Source organism: Neovison vison, chromosome 3 (assembly GCF_020171115.1).
Source record: "Neovison vison isolate M4711 chromosome 3, ASM_NN_V1, whole genome shotgun sequence".
NCBI classification, from domain to species: Eukaryota; Metazoa; Chordata; class Mammalia; order Carnivora; family Mustelidae; genus Neogale; species Neogale vison.
In genome coordinates this window covers 112,288,172-112,297,727 of record NC_058093.1, presented here as the reverse complement: position 1 = coordinate 112,297,727, position 9,556 = coordinate 112,288,172, and the positions used below count along the sequence as shown (strand labels likewise).

General features: G+C 40.0%; 1 long non-coding RNA gene across 1 annotated transcript; it reads left to right on the top strand.

The window, feature by feature from the left end:
- The first annotated feature begins 1,610 nt into the window (after nt 1-1,610).
- Nucleotides 1,611-7,842, top strand: LOC122902767. Its single transcript, XR_006383862.1, has 3 exons — nt 1,611-1,840; nt 5,792-5,979; nt 7,583-7,842. It is a non-coding gene; the product is annotated as an uncharacterized LOC122902767 (long non-coding RNA).
- The last annotated feature ends 1,714 nt before the right edge of the window (nt 7,843-9,556 follow it).

Here is a 9,556-nt window from a genome sequence, read left to right as displayed (position 1 = left end):
CGGGCTCTCTGCTTGGTGGGGGGCCTGCTTCTCTCTTTCCCTCTGTTTGCCACTCTTCCTGCTTGTGCGCTCTCTCTGTCTTTCAAATAAATAAATAAATAAAATCTTAAAAAAAATTATTCCCTCGTGCTCGCTTCGGCAGCACATATACTAAAAAAAAATTATTCCCAGGTATTTTATTTATTTTTTTAGGTGTTTTATTCTTTTGGGTACAATTGTAAATGTGATTGTTTTCTTAATTTCTCTTTCTGCTACTTCATTATGAGTGTATAGAAATGCAATAGATTTCTATATATATTACTTTTGTATCCTGCAACCTTATTGAATTCATTTGTCAGTTCTAATAGTTTTTTTTTGGTGGAGTCTTTAGAGTTTTCTATATACAGTATCATGTTATCTACAAATAGTGATAGTTTTGGTTCCTTCTTGCCAATTTTGATGCCTTTGATATGTTTTTCTTCTCTGATCACTGCAACTAGGTCTACATCTACTTTTTTTTAAAATCTCAAACTGTTACTATTTTAGCATTTAACATTTTATTCTAAGGTAAATAAAATTTATTTATATTAATTTTTATTTATTTATTTTAAAGATTTATTTATTTATTTATTTGACAGAGATCACAAGTAGGCAGAGAGGCAGACAGAGAGAGGAGGAAGCAGGTTCCCTGCTGAGCAGAGAGCCCAATTCGGGGCTCAATCCCAGGACCCTGAGATCATGACCTGAGCCGAAGGCAGAGGCTTTAACCCACTGAGCCATCCAGGTGCCCCTCTTATTTTTAATATATATATGTTTGTTTTTAAAGATTTTATTTATTTGATAGAGAGCGCATGCACCCATGCGAGTGCACAAGTTGGGGAGTGGCAGAGAGAGAGGGAGAAGTGGGACTCCATCCCAGGATCCTCAAATCATGACCTGAGCCCAAGGCAGATGTTCAACCAACTGAGCCACCCAGGCACCTATGTTTTTTAATATTTTAAGATGGATTTTCGGCTTAAAAATAGATTAGAAGACTTGCTTCCTCAACCCACAGTTATACCATCTACATTTAAAGAGGCTGAAAAAGAGGAAACTGACATGTCACAGAGTTTTTGGACTCGTGAAAGTGAGGGATTGCTCCATAGAACTGGGCAAAACTATAACTTAGCAATGAAAATATGACAAGAGTGGAAGATATGAAACTGACCTAGATACATACCACACTGAACTTGATCTGTGCCCTGTGCTCCCGGAAAGCAGTGACAGTTGAGAAATTCCCCTGACTTCATGTTCTGGTAAGAGACCACGCTATCTTCACATACTCTGAGATAGGGCTCACCTCCACCTTCATCCCTCATGACCCTTTGTCTGCCTGCCTGTATAAAATGCCAGACTCCTTCCTTTTTGAGATATTCTTCATTAATGAGCATTCTCCCTACTGCAATATTCTGTGTAACACCATTTCCTTAATTGTTGGTGCATTTTATCTTTTTTTTTTTTTTTAGATTTGTATTTATTTGTTGGAGAGAGAGCATAAGCAGGGAAGCTGCAAGCAGAGGCAGAGGGAGAAGCAGGCTCCCCGCTGAACAAGGAGCTCATTGTGGGACTCCATCCCAGGATGCTGGGATCATGACCTGAGCTGAAGGCAGACACTTAACCAAGTGAGCCACTCAGATGTCCCTTGTGCATTTTATCTTTGATAGTTTTGATGCTGTGACTTGTATAGGAGCAAAGCTTGTGGTGGGATCCCTAATTACCTCACCCATGTGATGAGCCTCTCTGTTCCTGGCTGGTGATCTGAAATCAATGCTATGTCCGACTTCTGATCCTGCGCCCTGAAGTTGTATAACTCAATAGCATGGTAAGGATTCCGTTTTGATTCTTTTTGAGTGCTCACTTGATTTCTGGAGCTGGCTTCTTTTGGTTTCATGGTCTGACCATTTATGTTATAGAGATGTTATCTTTGTTGTGTAAAAGATGACTGAATCTTGTTTGTTACTGTTTTCTGTTTGTCTGCTTTGAGCTGAAATCAGTTAAGGATTCAAAGCCACTGGGAAGAGAACAGTTCTTGACATGGAGCAGTAAATTCCATAACCTGTATTTACTGTTGACCAGGGCTGAAATGTTATTTAATTTATTTATTTTTAAAGATTTTATTTATTTGGCAGAGAGAGACAGCAAGAGAAGGAACACAAGCAAGGGGAGTGGGAGTGGGAGAAGCAGCTAAGCAGGGAGCCTGACACGGGGCTCGATCCTAGGACCCTGAGATCATGACCTGAGCTGAAGGCAGATGTTTAACCAACTGAGCCACCCGGGTGCCCCCAGGGCTGAAATTTTAGAAATGGAGCTATGAGAAATCTGTCTGTGTCTGTCTGCCTATTGATATATGTCTCTGCAATTCAGAAAGGCCTTTACTTCTCACTGTGTGAATGTGTGATATTTTTCTATCTCTGGATGGTATTGCCAATTGAGATTATAAAATCACCTAAATTAAAGGAGCTCTGTTCTGATTGGTTTAGATATTGACAGGCACCTTATATGAATGGAATATTGTTAAAGATTCCAAGAAATTAAGGAAACTGAATTCTTAGTACTTTAAAACAGCAAAAAGTGAGAAAAAAATTATAGAAATTAACTCAGAAATATTTTAAGAACAAGTTCACACTATTTATGCAAATGAGACTAATATTTTCAAACTAATTTAGTATTTTTGGTTTAATAAAGACATTTGTGTCTTCTCTGAGCATTAAGTGTTATACAAGCTTATATTTTTATCTATTTGGCTATATTCTTCCAAAGTTTATGCATATTTGGTGATCAAATAAGCTAGCATTATTTATACTACCTGTTTAAGATTATGAGACATATATATTTGTATTTAACCAAGTCATATTATCATTCTGACAAACTTGATTTTAGCAGTAATTATGTTTCCTGGTCGGTCCACTTGAAGATAATTGCTGAGATGTTTGTGTAATTTAAACCCCTGGAATTATACTACACTGGGTTAATTAATGGCCATTCACTAGATAGAACCTGGATCATTTCCCAAGTCAGAGAATGCTGAATCATTGGCTACTGAGCATAATTTAAAATTTACATTCTTTTGGTTCTTACTTGTATTTGCTCCAGAGGGCTGTGTCTGTGGGCCTGTAACAAACATGCTCATTTTGGTGGCTTTGAGAAGTGTGTAAGGGACGGGTGAGGCTGGACAGAGCTGCACTGCCTGTGTTTGTGAGTTCTGCTAGTCTGTCTGTGGCAAAGTGCTGGTGTGTAACAGTGCAGTGATCCCCCCTCGACTATCTCTGCGAATCGGAAGTTAGCCACTTTGGTTAAAATGACCACTAGTATGTGGTTTTCATTACACATGAGAGAAAGAGTTTTGGAGAAACACAACTGACTGTGAATTTCTGTTTCTCAAGGAGAACAGTAGTTTTGTCCCAAAGAAGAGGTGTGGTTCCCTTTCTTCACTCTTCAGGTTACTGAGGACCCCAAAAGCTTTCTCTGAGGTTCTAACTATTGATATTTACTATATTGGCAATTTAAACCAAGAAAACCTTTAAGTGCTTACTTACTGATTCATCTGGCAATGGCAACCACGAACACACTTCATGTTAAGAACGTCTCAGAAGGGGCACCTGGGTGGCTCAGTGGGTTAAGCTTCTGCTTTTGGCTTGAGTCATGATTTCAGGGTCCTGAGATCCAGCCCTACATCGGGCTCTCTGCTCGGTGGGGAACCTGCTTTCCTTCCTCTCTCTCTACCTGCCTCTCTGCCTACTTGTGATCTCTGTCTGTCAAATAAATAAATAAAGTCTTTAAAAAACAACAACAACAACAAACCAAAAACATCTCAGTAATACCATGAGATTAATTCTGACCACATGGACCCACTGTGGTCTGGTCTGTGTCCCCCCAACCCCCAACATTCTTACACTGAAATCCTAAAATCCTTCAAAAATGGTCAGGACATTAGGATGTAGGGCTTTGGGAGGTGCTTAAGTCATGAATGGGGTTAGTGCTCTTATAAGAGACTCCAGTTTTTTATTCTCTTTTAAAATTTATTTATTTCTTAGAAAGAGAGAGAGAGCAGGGGAAGGGGTAGAGGGAGAGGGAGAGAATCCTCAGGGAGACTCCCCACTGAGTGTGGCGCCTGACGCTGGGCTCCATCCCAGGGCCCTGAGATCATGACCTGAGCTGAAACCAAGAGCCGGACCCTGGACTAACAAGCCACCCAGGTGCCCCTTCCTTCCTTTCTTAAACTTAGAGTATTATATATTAGTTTCAGGTGTCCCATATGTGATTCAACAATTCTGTATATTACAGTGCTGATCATGGTATGTGTACTCTTAGTCCCCTTCCCCTGTTTTACACATCCCTCCCATCATATTCACATATATACATATGTAGTTGAGGACTGAAAAGACACTAAAATAAAAGTTTCCTCTTAGTGTCATGACTTTAAAAAATAAACAAAATAAAATAGGCTCCGGGGAGATTCCTAGCCACTGGCACCCTGTGAGGATAGGAGAATTCTGACCCAGTGGGGGTCCCCCACCATACTGTGCTGGCACCCTGATCTCAGACTTCCCGTCTCCAGAACTGTGAAAAATAGATGTCTGTTGCTTATAAGTCACTCAGCCCATGGGATTTTGTTATAGCACCCTGAACAGATAGCCTGAGGTTCGTCTAAAACATCTGTTTGTCCCAGAATATAGAAGAATGAAATGAAAGGCAAAATTTGGAAATGAATTGTACCTATTTTTATAATACTCAAGTTTGAAAAATTAAAATCTTAACAAAGTTTTTTCACTCTGATGGGCTTGTTGCCTTGGTTTACTGCTGATGCCCTCACCTATAAGATACAAGATTACTTATTCTGCTATTTAATGTACCTAGGCAACAAAAAGGATTTATCTCACCAGGATAGCCTTCTCTGGTTTATATTGATTAATATATCTTTGATTATTTAGGAAAAAAAAGTTTCTCATTTGGGAATGTGGGCCAAGGTTCTCTGCAATCATATTATCTTTTTTTTTTTTTAAGATTTTATTTATTTATTTGACAGAGAGAGAGATCACAAGTAGGCAGAGAGGCAGGCAGAGAGAGACAGAGAGAGAGAGAGGAGGGTAAGCAGGCTCCCTGCTGAGCAGAGAGCCCGATGCGGGGTTCGATCCCAGGACTGTGGGCTCATGACCTGAGCCGAAGGCAGAGGCTTAACCCACTGAGCCACCCAGGTGCCCCTGCAATCATATTATCTTGAAGGTTTATTTCTAAAAATGCTTTAATGTTTTATCATCACTTTAAAATGAATAGCAAAATATTGTTTCTCAGGCACCCCATGATTTGATTCCTATCTTAAGTATTTAGATCTGGTAACTCTGATTTTTGCCTTCCCAAGATTGAATCCTAAGGATAAAAATAAATAAGATAAAATTTCCAAGAGCTAACCTGGAATGTTCTGTCTGAGAATGTTGCTCCATCAGGGTATCTTCTGTGCCTGAACTTGTCTTTGAATTTTCCAGAGGATACCTAGAAAACCACAAAACATTTGTTCTTTGAAAATAGGGTTAATTATGTATAGAATTATTTTGTCTGTATAATGAGCTCATTTCTCTTTTCTTTTAAGTTATCTGCTACTTGAAACAATTTAGTAGACTATGATTTTACAAACAGAAATCTTCCATTTATAAATGACATCCTTTTATTTTCCTACCTAACCCCTCCAGATTCAGAACTCTTACTGAGCACTCTAATTTTCTTAGCAATGTAAGTTATTGTCATAAAGTCAGTAAGAATCTGTCCTCATTAACAGGATGTAATTGGAAATAGCGGCTATGGATCCGAAGTGTTGTCTGGAATGCCATATTTGAAAACGATGAGCATCTAATCAGACATGACAAGACACTTTTAAGAAGCTAAGGTTGACATCGTGGAGCCAGTGCTGACAAAACTCTGGAACACTGGTCTGGTTCCCGGCTTACAGGTCTCCTGGCTTTGCAGGTGAGTAGGGAAGGTCACCTCTTGGCAGGCCCAAGAGCTTTAGGATATTTTGCAAGCCTTGAAAAGAGAAGATTCCTCCAAGTCTGTAGGTACTGTAGATGAAATCTGGTGGCAGGTTCTTTTCTTGGTTTCTTAGCTCCTAGAAGCTCTTTTTTTTTTTTTTTTTAAGATTTTATTCATTTATTTGACAGAGATCACAAGTAGGCAGAGAGGCAGACAGAGAGAAAGGGGGAAGCAGGCTCACCACTGAGCAGAGAGCCCGATGTGGGGCTCGATCCCAGGACCCTGGGATCATGACCTGAGCCGAAGGCAGAGGCTTTAACCCACTGAGCCACCCAGGCGCCCCACTTCTAGAAGCTTTTATTTTATTTTAAAATTTTTATTCTTTTTTTTTTTTTTAAGTAGGTGCCCCATCCAGCATGGAGCCCACGTAGGGCTTGAACTCATGACTCAGTTCAAGACCTGAGCTGAGATCAAGAGTCGGTCACTTAACTGACTGAAACACCCAGGCAATCTCTTTATTTTTATTTTTTTTTAAATATTTTATTTACTTATTTGAGAGATAGTGACAGAGTTATTGAGAGAGAGCACAAGTAAGGGGGAGAGGGAGAAGCAGGGAACCCAAAATGGGGCTCAATCCCAGGACCCTGGGATCATGACTGAGCTGAAGGCCCACACTTAACCAACTGTGCCACCCAGGCTTCCACCTCTATTTTTATTCTTTTTTTTGTTTTTTTTTTTAAAGTTTATTTAAACAAGACACTTGGGGCACCTGGGTGGCTCAGTGGTTAAGCCTCTGCCTTTGGCTCAGGGTCCTGGGATTGAGCCCCACATCGGGCTCTCTGCTCAGTGGGGAGCCTGCTTCCTCCTCTCTCTCTGCCTGCTTCTCTGCCTACTTGTGATCTCACTCTCTGTCAAATAAATAAATAAAATCTTTAAAAAAAAAAAATGGATGTCATTTAACCAGTTATGGTTAACTCTGTCTTGTCTGGTAGACATTGAGTTGACTTCCCAGACAGGGTAGAAGAATCGATTTTGATACCTACTTGCACTTTGGCCTGGATCCTGCTACCTATCCCAAATTGTCAGTCCTTACTAAATTTTTAATTCCTCCAGTTTCCATCAATATGTGACCCCAACTCCCCGATGAATGTTTCCAGTTTCTCTCTCTCCCACCTGACTTGGGATCACCAAGAGCAAAGCTTGACACCCAGATCTGTTTTGGGTTTATAGGTCATCTGGCCATTTCCCAAGGCTCCGGAGAACCCCTGTGAGCTGAAGTCTGGTGGCTTGTTATAAACCTGGAAGGACTCCCCACTACAGCAGACCCTTTGTGAGCTATATTTGCCTGGACAAGTGGGCAGAAGGCTTGGGTCACACATGCCTGCTTTGGGTGGCAACCAAGGCTAGGAGCAACATCACTAGGAGCATTGAGATGTAGTGTGGGAGTTCTCAGAAACTCAGTAAGCAGTGCTGCTGCATAACTGAAAGATTTCCCTCCACCAGCTTCTTGGAGTTTATTGGATTGGATGTTTTTAGGGTTCAACTCTTGGTATGTTACTTACAAAAAGCTTTTATATTAATATTTCCCTTTCCTATTTAGGCATCCCTCTTTTAAGATGTCTGATCTCCAGAATCCTGCCACCAGACCTTTGCTACCACCTTCCAAGAGATGGTTCAACTGGTTTTATAAGAACCACACCAACAAGGATCCATGGGATACAAGTTTTCTTTTTCATTATCTTTTTTTTAATTGGAGTATAATTGGCAAATGATATAATATTAGTTCCATTTTTCAAAATATTTATTTATTTATTTGAGAGAGAGAGAGAGAGAGAGAGAGAGAGAGAGACAGTGAGTGCGCAAGCCTGGGCAGGGGCAGAGGGAGTCTCCAGCAGACTGTCTGCTGAGTGTGGAGCCTGACAGGGCGCTCTGTCTCATGACCCATGAGATCACAACCTGAGCTGAAACCAAGAGTCGGATGCTTAACTGACTCTACCACCCAGGCGCCCCTGTTGCATTATCACTTTAAGACTATTAGTCCAGAATTTAAAGAAAAAGGAATTGAATGATTTAAATAATTTAAGAATTTAAATAATTTGAAAGACAAAATTTGTTTCTCAGTGCTTTAATATTAGATATGAAAAAACTGTTAGACCATCTGTAAAGGGTAAGTTATCAGCAACCTTAATGAAAGAGGTGCATCTAATGGCTGAGGAATCAGTAAAACTTATGCATTTGACACTGCTAGATGAAAAGTCAGTAAAAGGTATCACAGAGGTGGCTCTATTTCTGGAATATTGGAGTAAAAGGCAAGGTGGATTCAATCCACAACAAAACAACCATTTAATGGGAGAAAATTATTAAAAACAATAATTTAAAGTCCTGGAAATTATACTAAGTGCATATAGCAAGCGGGGAAACAGTTATTCAGGAAAATCTCTAAATATCAATAAGAAATCTGTAGCAACTGAGTCATAGCCTATTCTTCCCCTGCCAGTTCCAGCTTATAGAAACAGTATTCCAGGTACTCTATTTGGGACACCCAAGAAAAGGAGAGCTTCCCTTTTCCAGACTTGACCTGTAGAGTAGAAGTTCTACTGCAGGTAGAAGTTCTACTACAGCTGAGTGAGCCTGGGACCTCAGTCCCTACCTTGCTGGATTGTAGGGGGAGGCTCTACAGCAGGAGGGGCAAGCCAAGAAGACAGGAACACCATCACCCTAGAGATCGCTTTTATAGAAGTGTTATTCTGAGATAAGTGGTTTGCTGTCCACATGTCTAGATCCTGTGCAGGGTACAGAGAGTCTCTCCAAGGGAGAGTCAGGCTATAAGGATTAAGAACTCCCAGCTCTTGGAGAAAGAACAAGAAAGAAACCCTAAGCCCAGCAGGAGAAGAGAAATCATAAAGATCAGAGCAGAAATCAATGAAATAGAAACCAAAAAAACAATAGAACAAATCAACGAAACTAGGAGCTGGTTCTTTGAAAGAATTAATAAAATTGATAAACCCCTGGCCAGACTTATCAAAAAGAAAAGAGAAAGGACCCAAATAAATAAAATCATGAATGAAAGAGGAGAGATCACAACTAACACCAAAGAAATACAAACTATTATAAGAACATACTATGAGCAACTCTACACCAACAAATTTGACAATCTGGAAGAAATGGATGCATTCCTAGAAACATATAAACTACCAAAATTGAACCAGGAAGAAATAGAAAGCCTGAACAGACCCATAACCAGTAAGGAGATTGAAACAGTCATTAAAAATCTCCAAACAAACAAAAGCCCAGGGCCAGACGGCTTCCCCGGTGAATTCTACCAAACATTTAAAGAAGAACTAATTCCTATTATCCTGAAACTGTTCCAAAAAATAGAAATGGAAGGAAAACTTCCAAACTCATTTTATGAGGCCAACATCACCTTGATCCCAAAACCAGACAAGGATCCCATCAAAAAAGAGAGCTATAGACCAATATCCTTGATGAACACAGATGCGAAAATTCTCACCAAAATACTAGCCAATAGGATTCAACAGTACATTAAAAGGATTATTCACCACGACCAAGTGGG